We start from the raw sequence: 16,004 nt of genomic DNA, 5'->3' as shown, positions 1-16,004 counted from the left end.
TACATTTGGCTCTACTTTGAGGGTTAGGGAAACCACTTATTTGGACCTCGTTGTCTCCTGTATAGCCCTAGGGCATCCTGGCTTCCTGGTTCTCCCACCCTTTCCTGATTCTAGGTCCTTACCCTTCTAACTGGGCATCTCTGGGTCGGGCATCCTGGACACCGCAAGGACCCTCTGGGAGCCAGAGGAATATGGAAGCAGGATGCCCGCCGGGCTTGTGGGAACCCCCTAGAAGGCTGGGTTCTCTGGGAGAGAGTGCTGCCACTGCTGGACTCAGGAGTCTTGCTTTGTTTCAGGGTCAACGTCTGTGGAGGGCAGTGCTGCCAAGGCTGGAGTAAGGCCCCTGGCTCCCAGAGGTGCACCAAACGTAAGTCTCCATGCGCACAGCGGCCCTGCACAGTAGGCAGAGTGGGGCTGTTCACACTGGGCGATCCCACCAGGGTCACGTGAAAGGGGCTGATGCTGTCCTGGATACGTTGGTGTCTGGAGTACAATCCACCCCATTATCTGCAGCCTTCATTACCCTCCGGGGAGGGCTGGGCCATGGTAACGTTGGTATCAGTGCCAGCAGCAGACTGTTGTCCGGAGCCACGCAGCCAAGACTCCTCTGCACTCAACTCAGGTATTAATCACTCGGTAACACCTGTGAATCAGGAGTTAGGCAAAAAAATTCCTGTTGGAGGATGTGCCATGTGACAGGAGCAATGTAATTAATTAATTGAGACATAAGATGATGGCAGGAGGGTAATAGGAAGTAGAGGGCCCTATTTTAGGATAAAACAACTAGTTTTTTTTTTTAAAAAAAAACACAAATTTTTATTTATTTCAGAGAGGAAGGGAGTGGGAGAGAGAGCTAGAAACACCAACGATGAGAGAGAATCTTGATCAGCTGCCTCCTGCACCCTCCACACTGGGGATAGAGCCCACAACCCGGGCACGTGCCCTGACCAGGAATCGAACTGTGACCTCCTGGTTCATAGGTCAACGCTCAACCACTGAGCTACGCCAGCTGGGCAAAGCATCAATAGTTTTTAAAGCTTTCGGAAAACAGCAACCAGGATCCTTGAGGCCTGGCTGTTTGACGGGCGGGGTTTCCTGCAGTTAATACTCATGCTTAGCAGAGTTTTAGATGAATAGATTAATGGTGCATTTAGATTTGGAAATATTTCCCCTGTGCATCATTAAGTTAAGGATTAAGGTGAAGCATATTTTGAGGCCCCTCTTGACAAGTCGCTTCTGTCTCGTGTTCATTGGAAACAGAGAAATTTTACTTCCACTCAGAAAAAGTTAACCTTTCTTAGGTGTTCTCTACAGAGCGCTTGAGCCATAACTATGTGGACTGGAATTGTCCAAAATTTCAGCTGCTTATCAGTATTCAGCATAACAAGTCAGACTTAGCAGTTTGTCTTGAGTGTGGTTTGGATTTTAAAATACTGGTGGATGAAATTTTAAGCTTCCTACTACAGTCATCCTGGTGGACTTGTTGGTTGGACAGTGCCTTCAGTCCTTGAAAGTAAGGAGGACTGTGGCACCGTGGCTTTCATTTTGTAGAAGGGAGTGTTCAGGTGGGTTAGGACTTGGCTGTGATCAAGGAGCAGTGGCAGGTGTGAACTCACTGAACTCAAACCACTAGATCAGAAATGCTCGGGTTGTAGGCGTTTGAGATTAAGTCATAACTTGTCACTTCTTAGATTGCACTTAACAATAGTGCACCAGCATTTTCCTGAATTTACAGTTGCTCAGGTCAAATTACACACCCTTTACTACCTCCTGTAGCTCCTGCTCAAAACCTGATGTGACGCGGTTGCCTAAAAAATGACCCATCCATGAGAGCATCATTGCGGTGGGATATGACTGTGTAAAGATGGAAAATGCAGAGCAGGGTTTTAGAGATGATGAGTGGGTGCCCCTCGCTGCCTGTCGGAGAGAATGCATCAAGACTTTGAGAAGTTTACTTGCAATTAAGTGCCCTCTGGGAAAAGAAGTAGTCCCCCATTCTCGGGTTGTCTGAGGATTGGGGGACCCAAAGACATTCTAGAGCAGTGGTTCTCAACCTTCTGGCCCTTTAAATACAGTTCCTCATCTTGTGACCCAACCATAAAATTATTTTCGTTGCTACTTCATCACTGTCATGTTGCTACTGTTATGAATCATAATGTAAATATCTGATATGCAGGATGGTCTCAGGTGACCCTTGTGAAAGGGTCGTTCGACCGCCAAAGGGGTTGCGACCCACAGGTTGAGAACCGCTGCTCTAGAGGATCCAGAGATGCTCTAGAAGCAGAACATCCAGATCTTGAGGAATCGCCGCATGGCTTTCTGCTCCTCCAGGTGAGAGGAAAGGCGTGTGTGTGCCTAGGCACAGCTGGGTGTGTCTCTGAGAAGCTAGGGTTGAACAGTTCCTGCAGGGTTCCGGAGGACGCCGCTCCATTAATGTAACACCAACAACAAATGCTTCTGGCTGTCGGCCCAAGGTATGCTTCCAGATCCTGGAATGTCGCCCTCGGGTAGCGCTGGGATCTAAGCAGTGCAACATCCCTTTCCTTCGAAAGAGAATCCTACCTGCCCAACCTGACAAATGAACTCGGGTCCAAATGCTAGAAACCTACCACAAGTCCTCTCAGCAATAATTGTTTTAAAAATGATCTTGGGGGTAGGTCAGTACTCAGTCCACAGTGATGTATCTACTTCAGTGGTTCTCAACCTGTGGGTCGCGACCCCTTTGGCGGTCAAAGGACCCTTTCACAGGGGTCGCCTAAGACCATCCTGCATATCAGATATTTACATTACGATTCATAACAGTAGCAACATTACAGTTCTGAAATAGCAACGAAAATACTTTTATGGTTGGGTCACAAGATGAGGAACTGTATTTAAAGGGCCAGAAGGTTGAGAACCACTGGTTTAGGAGAAGACTGAGTTCAGAACCTCACGTACACACACACACACACAAACTTTAATGCATATATATGAGTGCATGTATACCTTCTTTACCCAAGGATACATTTTTCATTGATTCTAGAGAGAGAGGAAGGGGGAAGGAGGGAGATAGAAATATCAATGATGAGAGAGAATCACTGATTGGTTGCCTCCTGCACGCCCCCTACTGGGTGGGGATCAAGCCCGCAACCCAGGCATGTGCCCTTAACTGGAATGGAACCTGGGACCCTTCAGTCCGCAGGCTGATGCTCTATTCATTGAGCCAAGCCAGCCAGGGCTCTTTTTAAAGTAATTTAGGGTTGGGGGTGGGAGGGATGAGTAAATGAGGACGATGAGTAAGTTCTGGAGGTCTAATGCCCAGCCATGTGACAGTAGTTAGCGATTCTGTGGAGTAGACCTGGAATTTGCTCAGAGGGCAGGTCTTAAAGAGTCCTCACCACAAAGAAGACGTGCTAAATATGTGAGGTGATGGGTATGTTAGTTAGCTTAATTGTGGTGATGATGTCACAACATATCAAAACAATGGCAAATACCTTAAATATATACAATTTCTATTTGTCAATTATAACTCAATAACGATGAAAAAAAAAAAAGAACAAAAGAAAAAGCCAGTCATTCCCGTGCTTTTCTGGCTTTGATTACCAAGGACAAAGAAATACAGCACTTTGGGTTGTTCTGTGCCCCAGAATGCTTTGTTTTAGAAGAACTCTAAAAGAGACTAACTATTAGGTTATTGGTGTGTCTCTAGCTCTCCTGTGCACACACTTGCTGAGGGGAAAATGCTCCCCTGAGGTATTCATAAATTGAATGGAAAAAACCCTGACACCAGTGTTTGAGACTGTAACCACTTCAGTAAATACTAGTGGCATTGAGATTGCAAAAGAAATTGACGTATGGTCTCCTCTCTCATTTATTATGCTGAGATTGAACAGTTACACTTGGGTATAATTTATTACACTTAAAAATACAAAAACAAAACAAAACACAAAAAACACACACAAATCCCAGTGGCATGCCCACACGAAGGCCCTCCTTAGTAAAGCAATCATAAAATGCGCATGCTCCTTCAGTTGTATCACCCGGGATGCCTCCTCTCTGTCACTGTATTTTGAGGATAATTGAAAGGCTTCAGTTAAAGAATTTCAGGCCATATCCAATGGATGCAAAAAGTATTTCTGCCTAAGACAGTGGTCGGCAAACTGCGGCTCGCGAGCCGCAGTTTGCCGACCACTGGCCTAAGAGATCGGGTGTGTTTATGTTGTTTCTTTTGCTTAATCCAGTGAAGAAAATAAGGTGCCCCTTCCAGGCAGCCTGGATTGTTTTCAGTTGATTGAAATTGAATTTAAATGGACCACAGGCAAATGCTTCTGAAGACTGAAGACTTAGTGACCCTTAAATCTCTGATCAGAGAGGCGCAGGGACAGAGAGTGGCTATGCACACCCACAGAGGGGGTTCCGGGGTTATAGCTGCCCAGTCTCTCCGTGGGGACGCCTGATTGCGTTCCCAGACACCCTTTGTGTGTGCAGCTCCGGAAGTTGAAATCGCAGCACCAGATACGGCCTTATAGTTATTAATAGGAAGTGACTGCTGATAATGGTATCAGTTTTAGGTAAAAGAGATAGTGCCACATTTTTCCTCCCTCCAGAGAGTTAACATTTCGAGGAGTGCTTTGTAGCTTAGAAACTCTGACTTTTGAGTGGGGCATTCATGTTTTTGCCTCTCCCCATTTTTTTCATTTTTCCCCTCTCTGTCCAAACTGAACCCACCGCCTATAAGGTTTTCTTTCAATTTGTTTGTCCCCCTTTCAGGGTAAATGTGGGCCAGAGAGAGACATTGCCAGTGGGATTGGCTTTAAAGAGAAGACTGGACGTGGGGATGGACACCACAAGAATAAAGGGGCGACGAGGGTGAGGCCTGGCTGGCAGGATGAGGGGGCGGAAGGGGGAAGGTGGCAGAGGGCCCGGCACATGGTGGGCCCTCGGCAAAGGCATGGATGGTTCTTTCATTTACTTAACGGAGATCTGTTTCGCTTTTACCATGTGCCACATTCTATGAATAGAGGAGAAACGCAGCCAGCTGTGGGGAGGACAGGGTCTGTTTTTACTCACTTAACTCATGCACAGCAAGTGACTTGTTCTCTCCTTAGCAAGAAATAGAAAAATCGATATTCCATTGCTTTTCCATTGGCATTCGGCCCACGCTGCTTTGGGAAAAGGAAACCCAAACCTAGACGGGTTCCTTCTTTGTATGCAGGGGGGCCAGAGGTATGGGTATCCCCGGTGCTCAGCGATGCTGCAGCTGATGGCAGCGGCCGGGAGGGTGCGGTGTGGCCGGGTTCCAGGTGACCGAGGGGACGTACAGGCTGTCGCCTGGCCCTTTTGGCTCAGGGTTGTGCTAGCTGAGCTCGGGAGGCAGGCCCAGAGCGATTACACATTTTTCATGTGCCTGCTATGGCCATCCACAGCCGCTGTGCCAGTAGATCTGCAGTGAGGTTTGCCATGGCAGCTGCTGGGAGGGCTGCCCCGGCCTCAGTGCTGGGAGCCGGGGTGGGAAGCCCGGCTGGGAGAATCTGGTCCTGCTGCACAGACAGCCCGGTGAAGGGAGAGGGGCCCAGGGGTCAAGTTCACACTGGGTCAAATATGTGTTCTCAACGCTAGTTAAAACAAACATTTAGGAGCCATAAATTCTGTGTTGTGATAGTACTTAAACCTTCGTAGGGAAGCCCTCCACCGGCCCAGGGGCCGCCTGGACACACCGCCCGCCCGCCCTGCTTGGCCTGCTGTTCAGCGTTTCTCTACTCAGTGAGCCCTGGGCCTTTAGGAGCCTGACTTTGGCAACCACAGGAGTTTGCTGTTTTTGACCCTGTCCTTTGTTGTCTTGGATATTCCAAACATACTCAAACACGTCTGGGAGCTCGAATGGAATTTTCCTAAAAATGCAGATTTTGCTTCCAAGGCCTTCCTAGCAATGGACAGGGTGACACGGAGTGCTAGGGCTGTGTCTCCACTCTTTCAGCACCCACCGGCCAAGGACGAGAGCATAGACGGGGTGCCCTGATGGGGTGAGGGTGGCTTGTGCCTTGCTTTCCCCGAGCACTGAGAGCATTTTCTTCATCTTCACGTGCCATGGGGGTCGGGGAGGCAGGCATGACTTACCACCCCCTTTACAAAGAGGAGGCAGAGCTCACACCCCACCCCAGACCTTGCGGCTCTTGGTTCCTGGTTCTTTCCAGCGCCCTCCCTGCCTGCACATCTAGTGCTGCCATATTCTCTCTTGAGGTCTTGGTCTTCTTAGCTCTCCGTCCGGACAGCCCTGGCTTGGATTGGCTTTCACTGCCTCAGTTTCCTTTGTGATTTGCCAAGCTGTGTGAGTTTGCTAAGCCTGCCATAGCAAAGTGCCACGGCCTGGTGGCTTAGAACAGTAGACATTCACTGTCTCAGGGTTGTGGAGGCTCGAAGTCCAAAATCAAGGTATCAACAGGGTGGGTTCCTCCTGAGGCTGTGAGGGAGGGATCTGCTCCAGGCCTCTCTTCTTGTAGGAGACTGTCTTCTCCCTGTGTCTCTTTACATCATCCTCCCTCTCTGTGTGTCTATCTCTGTGTCCAAATTTTCCCTTTTGTAAAGACACCAGTCATATTGAATTAGGGTTCCTTCTAATGACCTCATTTTAACTGGTCAATTTAAGTGGTCAATTTAACTGGTCATTTTAACAATAGTGCACAAGCACTATTTACAGTTGCTCAGGTCAAATTACACACCCTTTACTACCTCCTGTAACTCCTGCTCAAAACCTGATGTGACGTGGTTACCTAAAAAACGGAGACAACCCATCCATGAGAGCACCATTGCGGTGGGATATGACTATGTAAAGATGAAAAATGCAGAGCAGGGTTTTAGAGACGATGGGTGGGTGCCCCTCGCTGCCTGTCTACTGAATACGGCTCTCTACTCAGTGAGCCCTGAGTCCTGTGTCCAAATAATAAAGATCCTGTGTCCAAATAAGGTTCAACTAAGGTCACGTACTAAGGTTCCGGGGGTCAGGACTCCGACATATCTTTCTTTTTTGAGGGCAGGATTCAACTCATAACACAAACCCATAGATACTATGCACATGGACTTGAGAGGTGGGCTTACTTGGAGGTGGGTCACCCTGGGGCACTTGGGAATTCCCCAGCCACACCCAGGGGTGGGTGGGTGCAGGCTCGGGAGGCCCTTCCCACACAGGCTGTGACTTGCGTGGCTTCTTCCCCAATGTAGAACCTCTGGCTGCTCTGGGGGGGCACTGGCTACTTTGGTTTTGGTTATGACTCTGGCCATGTGACTGGGTCTGTTTTAAGAGGTTCTAGGTGGGTGGTTCTTCACCGTGAATGTGCAGCTGGTCATTGCGGGAGTTTGTATGGAATCACAGTCCCTGGGGCTTTCCACAAGCACCCAGGTGACGCTGATGAGGGTGGCCCCCATTTTGAGAAGCTGATTCAGAAGGAACCCTCTGCTGGGCAATATTTAGGACCCTTGTTTGGGAATTTAAGGCCCAAGCCCAACACTTCACAACTCAGAAACGCCTCAAGGTGGGGGTCCTCTAAATATTAGGTCAGCTCACTTTTGAATATATATAAAGGACCTACAACCAATTTGGTCCATTCATAAAATAGATTGGCATAACCATTTGTTTTATGAATGGAAGAGACAGATATTCTAGGTAGCTTGAGTGAAGAGAATGGTGTTTCTAGCTCAATCTCTCTAGTCAAAATTATAGCAAAATCATTGTGGAAGAGCCACACTCAAGGGGCCAAAGAGCCGCATGTGACTCGCGAGCTGCAGTTTGCTGATGTCTGGTATATACGACGAGTGTAGCATATCAGGTTATTTCATCTAGTTTTTCTTTAGTTAGTGGAGTGTATGATAAATATGTTTTTACAAGAGTTGGAAAATTTCAAAATTGTTAGTGGTATGTCTGAGCTTAAGTAAAATGGTTTTAAAAAAGGTTGAAATGCTTTTGGAACACACTGAGTGTTTTTTTCCACTAAATATTCTATTTTTAATTACGAGATATTTTAAGTCCACAAAAACAGAAAATAATAGATCCAACAGGGTCGTGTTTTTAAAAGCTCCCAGAAGTGGTAATTAAGCACAATGATTTATAGATAAGGGAGAGACTATGGTCTTATCTTGCTCTAAATGCGTGTTTTGCTAATGAAGTTTCCTGTCTTGTTAGTGGAGAGAAAATAGTACATAATTGATTGGTGTGGCACAAATTGGTTGTTTTGGTACTTATGGAAAAATACATCACAGCTGCATTTATCTGTTTATGCCCATGTGCACCTATTCATTTGCCTTCCTTATTATGCAGGATTGAACATTTCTGGTAGGCACAGCCCATTGGGCTGTGAGACCTGGGGCAAGGCCAGGTGACCCCATTCACAGCACGGGAATAACATGGTCTGTACTGTGATTCAGAGGCTTGTTGGAGTCCCGCATGAAGTAACATAGGAGAGGTGCCCAACAATATTTGAGCTCTCGGGTTCCCTTTCTGCTTAGGCTTGCCTCCTCCTGGGTGCCCCCGCCTTCTACTGTACACACACACACACACACTCTCTCTCTCACACACACAAACTCATATACTTCATTAGTAGCTTACAGATATTACCCCATCTGTTCAGTTAATTTAGAACATGCTAGTGAAACCCTTCTAATGTTGAGTGTGATCAATAGTGATGAACCGTTAGATTCCTTTTTTAATTTGGTTATGCTGGCATATCTTTCTGAGCACTGATTTCACTCTAACTTGGCTCTGCCTAGGGCTGGACCAGGTGGGAGAGGCACCTGCCTCCCCAGCAGCGTGGGTCTCCCAGGAGCAGCGTTTTCTTTGTGTCATTTTAAGTATCCGGGCTCTGCTCCTTGCCATGGTCCAATGGTAACTGAATTGACTAAAATCGAATGGAACTAGCTCGTCTGATTCTCTCGTGTAGTAAACACCGTCCTCTAAATCCTACATGAGGAATTCTCCTTCCTCCGTTGACCTCACCTTTTGGCAATCATCTCCACGCAATTTTCTTTCCCCTCTTTTCTCTGGGGGGTTATCCCTGCCCAGCAGACACTGCGATTCTGACAGCTTTTCAAGGGCACAGCACCTTATTCTCTTTCCTCCTGCTCTCTTTCTCTGAAGGCTGCCCTGGCATGGCCCGCACTTTAAGACAACTTTTCCTTTCTTCCTGCCAATTTTAGAATCTCACTGCTCAACATCAGCTGATAGAGATTTGGGACTTAGTAAAATGAATGTGGTATGATTTTCCCCCCGTAATTTTAGATCCCCAAATACTGCTCTTGGCCAACTACACCATTCCCTGTGGCTTTTCCACTCCACCACATTTGAGTAATATTGTTGGCAGGGATGTAAGTAAACAGTTTGCGAAATGTTGTGTTTTGTAAATTAGGAGATGGATGGGCTGGTTTTTGAATACGTGCCTTCGGTTCTGCTGGGCCTGAGGAAAGATGAATTTGGTTGATGGATGGGAAGACCAGTTGAAGGGAGGTGTTGCTATCCAAAGTTGATGTGGTCACCTTTTCTGAACCGGTGAAATTAGTTATTCAGAAGTGAGGACACAGTGGCTGGAGGGGAACCTTCAGAGGTGTTTTGGGAATAAATTAAGGGAGGGAGGAGAGAGGAAGTTACTAGTAAAAAGCCACTGGAGGAAGACAGGGTAATAAAATAAGGAAAATACAATAATAACTCTCTTTTGTCTTTATACACTTAAAAATGTCTATTTCTTGTAGGGTTACCAAACAATTCCAATCTCGCTTGCAATCTTGCAGGAACTTAATTTTACCATCGTTACTATAAATTAAAAGTAGAGTCTCCAGCCTTTCACCCATATGTATTTTAACACCACATCAAGTGGATAGTTAATAATGAAAATCTTTAAAGTAAGCTTCACGGTGAAAGCTGTTTAAACCAGCTAAGGCAGACCACCTCACCTTGATGAATTATTGGCTACATTGACTCAAGAGTGGGGCACTTTTCTGCCTTTGCCATTAACTGGGAATCTTCAAGCAGCTCAATGAATGAATTCTTTCTGAGACATTTCAAAACCTAAATAAAATGGATGGGAGAGCAAAATTCATTACTCAACCTCATTCAAATAATTCTTGTGGTTATCAGGCATACACATCCTCTTCCCTCCTAACACTGTCCATATCGTATCACAGTCGTGTGTGTGTGTGTGTGTGTGTGTGTTTGTCGTCCCAGCTTGCATGTGAGCTCTGTGCAAGGGGGGGCGTACACTCAGCCATCTTTACCCTCAGTATCTGGCAAGTGCACATAGACTTTATGGAATGAATGGATGGATGGATGGGTTTATTTGTTGCACTTTCACTGAGCCCCTGTGTACCAGGTATAGGCACACAGAGGTGTTAAGCACAGAAGAAAATAAAGCAGGTGATAGGCTAGACTGGCCACTTAGACTGTACTTGAATCCTTGTGGTCATATTAGCACCACAAACACAAACACTTACGGCGGGTGGGGCTGGAGGAGGGGAGTGTGGTCAGGGACGCTCTCTGTCAGAAGGGATACGAAGGGGTCTGGAGGAAGAGTCTTTTAGGCCAGGAGAAAAGCTAGCACAAAGGCCCGGCGTGGGAACGGGCCCAGTGCAGGGGCCAGGAGTGAGTATTATTGTTTGCAGGTAGGACTGGAGTATTAGTGAGAAGGGAGACAGGGCAGGGCCCCTAGTCAGTCTGGTAGGTGATAATAAGGCCATAAATAAGACAATAAAGGGGACTTGGAAATGCATTTATGATGAAGGAATTGGTATTTTCAGCAATTCTTTGGAGGCCTGGAAAAAAAAATGTTTTAAATAGAGAATTCATTCAATCACTTTTATTGCTATTTTTTATGGATGAGAAAAACTCCATATAGAACAGTAAAGTGCTCAGGACCACAACAAAGTATTGTCATAATCTGACCACCTGGGTTGTGCCCTGACCACCAGCCCAGCTCCATGCTGATTGGACCCTCCCCCCACACACCCCTAAACCCCCAAGCCTCTGTGGAGCTCTGGCAGAGAGGGGACACTCTCACCAGGGTCACAGACCAGACTCAGGGTGAAAGCTTGAGGGTTAAGAAAATAAAAGAAAATTCTCTGGTCACAGCTGCATTAAAAGGCAAATTGTTGGCGATCCTCACATGACACTAAATGCACAATGCAGTATTTAACCCTTTAAGAACCGAAGAGGACAGTCCCACTCTGGTCTCCATAGAAAACTCCCAGAGAGCCGTTAGCATGTGTTAAAGTGAGAGTGCAGAAGTTGTGGAATACATTTGAATGCTGTAACACCCCGCACCCTCCCTGTCCCCCCCCCGGCCCCCCGCAACCCCGCAGTCTAATTTACAGATGGCGGGTGAGCCCGAGGGAAGAGGTAGATGCAAGGCAACCACTGCTGGGTGCCTTGGTCGTCAGTCACTCACCATCTCCGGGTGATTCTGTTCCTGTTTGTGTAACGGGGTACCCGTTGGCTACACCTCCCATTTTGTAGTAAATATTAAATAGAATGTGGTTCATGAGAAAGCTTCCCCCAAAGTGCCGTGTAGGCATAGGGTGATGTTACTGGTAAAGTTTTTCTGGCTGTTTCATGAATGTTTTTCAGTTTGTGACAGTTTTCTCTGTAACGTGTTGGCTATGTGTCTGGTCTTGGTCCGTAGACTCTTTCGCATGTTTCGTGGGATTGTGAGGATTACAGATCTTGTGTCTCAGGTCTTTATTGATTGTCCTGTTCACCGATGGGTTCTGGTTTCTTGGGCACCTTCTGGGAGTGGGTTTGAAAATAAACAAAAATACCTAAATCCCCTTTTGGCCCCCCATGCCTCCACTGCGATTTGTATTATTCTCCTAAGAGTAGAGTGCAGGCAAAGACGAGAAACCTTTGTTTTCTAGAGAGATCTGTTTCTTTCTTATGGTGATAGTCAAACGGTTAAGTTAGACCAGAATATCTTAGTAATCGGAGGTGAAATGATACAGATTGTTAGTAAATTAAAGGCAGGGACCCTGCTTTTGTTTTCCGTTTTATCCACCAGAAAGTTGACCTACACAGCAGTTCTGTGCATACAATAGACCCTCAGTAGGTTTTCTTGATTCATAAGCATTACAAGTCACTGTTGTTTCTGAGGGAGAGACCAGCTGAAATTCATTTAAATCAGTGGACCGAGATTATGTCGTTAACCAGTTCCCTTTGTTATGAGAGAATGAATATTAGCAAACCTTCCCATGGAACAGCTTTTAATGCTCAGTTTTGACTGTTAAAATTGCCCCATTTTGTCCTATAATGCAGACTGCTTTAATGGCATTTCACAAACCTCGTGGTTCTCCAGGTGTGGTCCTTGGGCCAGGGGCTTGTTAGAAATGTAAATTCCTGGGCCCTACCTTAGACCTCCCGAGTCAGAAACTGGCCGGGGCCCAGCACTCTGTGTTGTAACAAGCCCTCTGGCAGCTAGAGTTTGAGAAGCGCTGCACTGGCCCAATCCATCTCCTCTCTTTTCACACCCCCTCCATTCATGTGTAGAGGGAGGCAGGGTGCAGGGAAATGGGCTCCTCTGGGCTCCAAGCCTTGGGGACTAGCAGCTGAGCTTCCCCCCGCTTCCTGGTGGAAGGGGGCGGTTCTGCAGTCTCCGATGGGAACCTCGTATTCTAAGCAGGTGCAGCGTGCCTGTTACCGCACGTCGCATTTGGCACTCTCACCGAGGGGACCAGAGAGACCACTCTGCCACCCGGTGAACGTGAGTCTTATATCTGTGGGCCTTCCTAGCCCTCTTCTGTTCTTTAACATGGAAGATGCTCAGATCACACTTCTTCAGACTCATTAAAGCTGCAGGTATCAGTGTGTGGTGCTCGGACCTCCTGTGCCTCGCAACGCCCCCTCCCTCACCCCCCTGTGGGATGTGTAACAAATGCAGGCTGTGGGACCCCATCCCAGACCTACCGGATTGGAACCCTGGCGGTGCCTCACGACCCTCGTTTTCCCAAGCAGCCAGCTGACCCATCCACCTTGAAGCCCGAGGCCCCGGGGTTCAATTGGGTTACCAGAATAAAAGATGCCGAAGGCAAGGAAGGATGAGAAAGGCTACACATTTCCCCCATCTTTCAGTTTATTTGTGGATACCGTCCCAATAGAACTTTTCTTGTTTTGAGGCAAACCATCCAGAGACCCAATTTTCCACTTCTTCATATGTTTTGAAGTGCTGCTCAGAAAATGCGTGTGCCATTGATCAGAACAAGTGGTAATCTGAAGGAGCAAGGTCTAGTGAATATGGCGGGTGGGTTAATCCTTCCCAGGCAAGATCTTTTAACGTGTCTTTAACTGGTTTTGAAGTGTGTGATGGTGAGTCATCATGAAGCAGAATTACTTTGCCGTGTCTTCTGGCACATTCTGGGCGTTTCACAATCAAAGCGTGGTTCAGATTGATTATTCGTTGTCGGTAGCAGTCAGTATTAACCGTTTCACCTGGTTTTAGAAGCTCAGAATACACCACACCTTCCTGATCCCACCAAACGCAGAGCATTATCTTCTTTCCGAAGCGATTTGGCCTTGCAGTCCATGTTGATGGTTGACCTGGATCAACCCATGATTTTGTGCATTTGGGATTCTCAAAATAAGTCCACTTTTCATCGCCAGTCACCATTGGAGGCAAAAAAGAGTTTCTTTCGTGCTGTTGAAGCAACATTTTACTGATGACTTTTCGGTTTTTTATTTGTCTTTCGTTCAGTTGATGTGGCACCCATTTTCCTTCCTTTAAAATCTTTCCCATTGCTTGTAAGTGATCAGAAATTGTTTGCTGAGCAATGTTTAATCTTTCTGCAAGTTTTTTTTGAGTTTGACACGCATCTTCATCCAATAATTGTTGGTCTTCAAACTTTCTCAGTTGATCTGGACATTCTTTGTCTTTCCCATCGAAATCATCACTTTTAAAGCATTTAAACCAGCGTTTACAATGTCTTGAGATGGAGCATGTTCACCATAAGCTTCCCGAAGTATTCAGCAGCACTTTTCTTCAAAATACAGTAATGAATTAAAACTTCCCACAAATGCTCTTTTTTGGGGCACAAAATTCGACATTTTAAGTGTAAAAATATGTATGATGGTAACACCTTCAGCAAATTTGACATATGAAGTTTTGAAGCTTGTTGTCAATACAACAAAATAGCATACATATCAAATCACATATATATCAACATATGTGTAACTCCATATATTGATAAAAAAAAATCCGCATTATTAACCGGGACATCTAGTATACTCCACAACTGAGAATTGAACCCACAATATTTTGGTGCATGAGACAACACTTTAACAAACTGAGCCACCCGGCCAGGGCTGCATTTTACTAGTACTTTGAGGAAGCCTCCAAATGTTTAAATACCATGTAGACAAGGCTACAATCTTAGACAATGGTGCTCAAATTTGAGGAAATGCTTTAAAAAACCTGGTTCTCAGTCAGTGTGGGCAAACACTTACAAAAATGCCACCGTTTTTATAGCTGAGTTATCTATGTGAATGTCATTTCAGTTCCTTAACTTTTGATGAGGTGCTGGTTCTATAGAATGCGCTGTGCTGTGGGCCAAGAAGATGATGAAGACGCTGCTCTGTGGAGCCCCCTGTTTCTGAAGGAAGGGCATAGCTAATCTGAGGCTTTCTGAGGTGGTTTCTGCTATCAGTTGCAAGTGCAAAAGGTTCATTTTTAAAATAAAATTATTTTTATTGATTTCAGAGAGAAAGGGAGAGGGAGAGAGAGACAGAAATATCAATGATGAGAGAGAATCATTGATCCTCTGCCTCCTGCACACCCCACACTGGGTATCAAGCTCTCAACCCTAGTACATGACCTGACTGGGAATTGAACTGTGACCTCCTGGTTCATAGGTCAACGCTCAACTACTGAGCCACGGTGGCCAAGTGCAAAAAGGTTCCTTTTATTTCTCCTGTGACTAGTACATGGTACATACTCAATAACTATTTTTTGAACCAATGAATCTTTCATGTCTTTCTGACCTTGTTGGGTCAATTAGTTGAGTCTTGGAAACATAGAAGATTGACGTTGAATCGTCTGTATTTATGAGGGAAATTCAGACTCAGCAGCCGGCAGGGGATCAGCTACGGCTCTTAAGATGATGTTGGAGAGGAGATGGATTGACTGAGGATAACGCAGAGGCAGCCAGGGCCGGGTGGAGCAGGTGTCTGTATGGCGTGGTGGGAGAGGGGTGGACCCCGAGGGATTCTGTGTTAGGCAGAATCCCTTGGTTGAAAGTCACAGAGACACAGACTGGCCGAAGAAAAAGAGGCTGTTTATTGCCAGATGTCTGGGAGGCCTCAGGTTTATGCTGGCTTCAGGCCTCGCTGGACCTAGGGGTTGGAATGGTCATATCAGCACCACAATGGCTGCATAATTGGCAAGGCTCAGTGCAAAATCAAACTGTGGGAGCCTTTGTTAAGAAACAGGAATCTAGCCGTAGGTTACGTGTGAGCTACTGTGCATTTCCAAGGATGAATAATGGCCACCAAGTGTAAGTCCTGTGTCTTACCATTTGGGGGCCTCGCTGGACCTAGGGGTTGGAATGGTCATATCAGCACCACAATGGCTGCATAATTGGCAAGGCTCAGTGCAAAATCAAACTGTGGGAGCCTTTGTTAAGAAACAGGAATCTAGCCGTAGGTTACGTGTGAGCTACTGTGCATTTCCAAGGATGAATCATGGCCGCCAAGTGTAAGTCCTGCGTCTTACCATTTGGGAGCTGCTTTATTGAGCCGATGCTCATTGTGCCCGCCCATGCCCGCGGGCCGTAGTTTGCCCACGGCTGATTTGGGAGCTGCTTTATTGACCAGATGCTCATCGCGCCCACCGTAGCCTGTGCACGTGCAGTTGGCAGATAGTCCAGCCAGTTAGCTCACGGTCTCTTGGGCCCGCTGTGTACTGTCCTGAGCGCTGGGCATTCTTCGGGACGGGAACTCTTCTAGAACTCACATTTCACGCTTAGGTTTCAACCCAATGATGACTATTTATATGGAGACCAAGTATAGG

General features: G+C 46.5%; 1 protein-coding gene across 1 annotated transcript in view; it reads left to right on the top strand.

The window, feature by feature from the left end:
• The first annotated feature begins 301 nt into the window (after positions 1-301).
• Positions 302-16,004, top strand: part of LOC107183702 (latent-transforming growth factor beta-binding protein 1-like) — a 130,141-nt gene continuing 114,438 nt past the window's right edge. The window contains exon 1 of the mRNA XM_015566330.1: positions 302-367. The gene's annotated coding sequence lies outside the window, so the exon portion shown is untranslated. The remainder of the gene's footprint in view (positions 368-16,004) is intronic.

The sequence above is a fragment of the Myotis davidii genome, unplaced genomic scaffold (assembly GCF_000327345.1).
Source record: "Myotis davidii unplaced genomic scaffold, ASM32734v1 scaffold238, whole genome shotgun sequence".
Lineage (NCBI taxonomy): Eukaryota > Metazoa > Chordata > Mammalia > Chiroptera > Vespertilionidae > Myotis > Myotis davidii.
The sequence above is the reverse complement of the archived record's forward strand: the minus strand, read 5'-3'. Positions and strand labels throughout refer to the sequence as shown.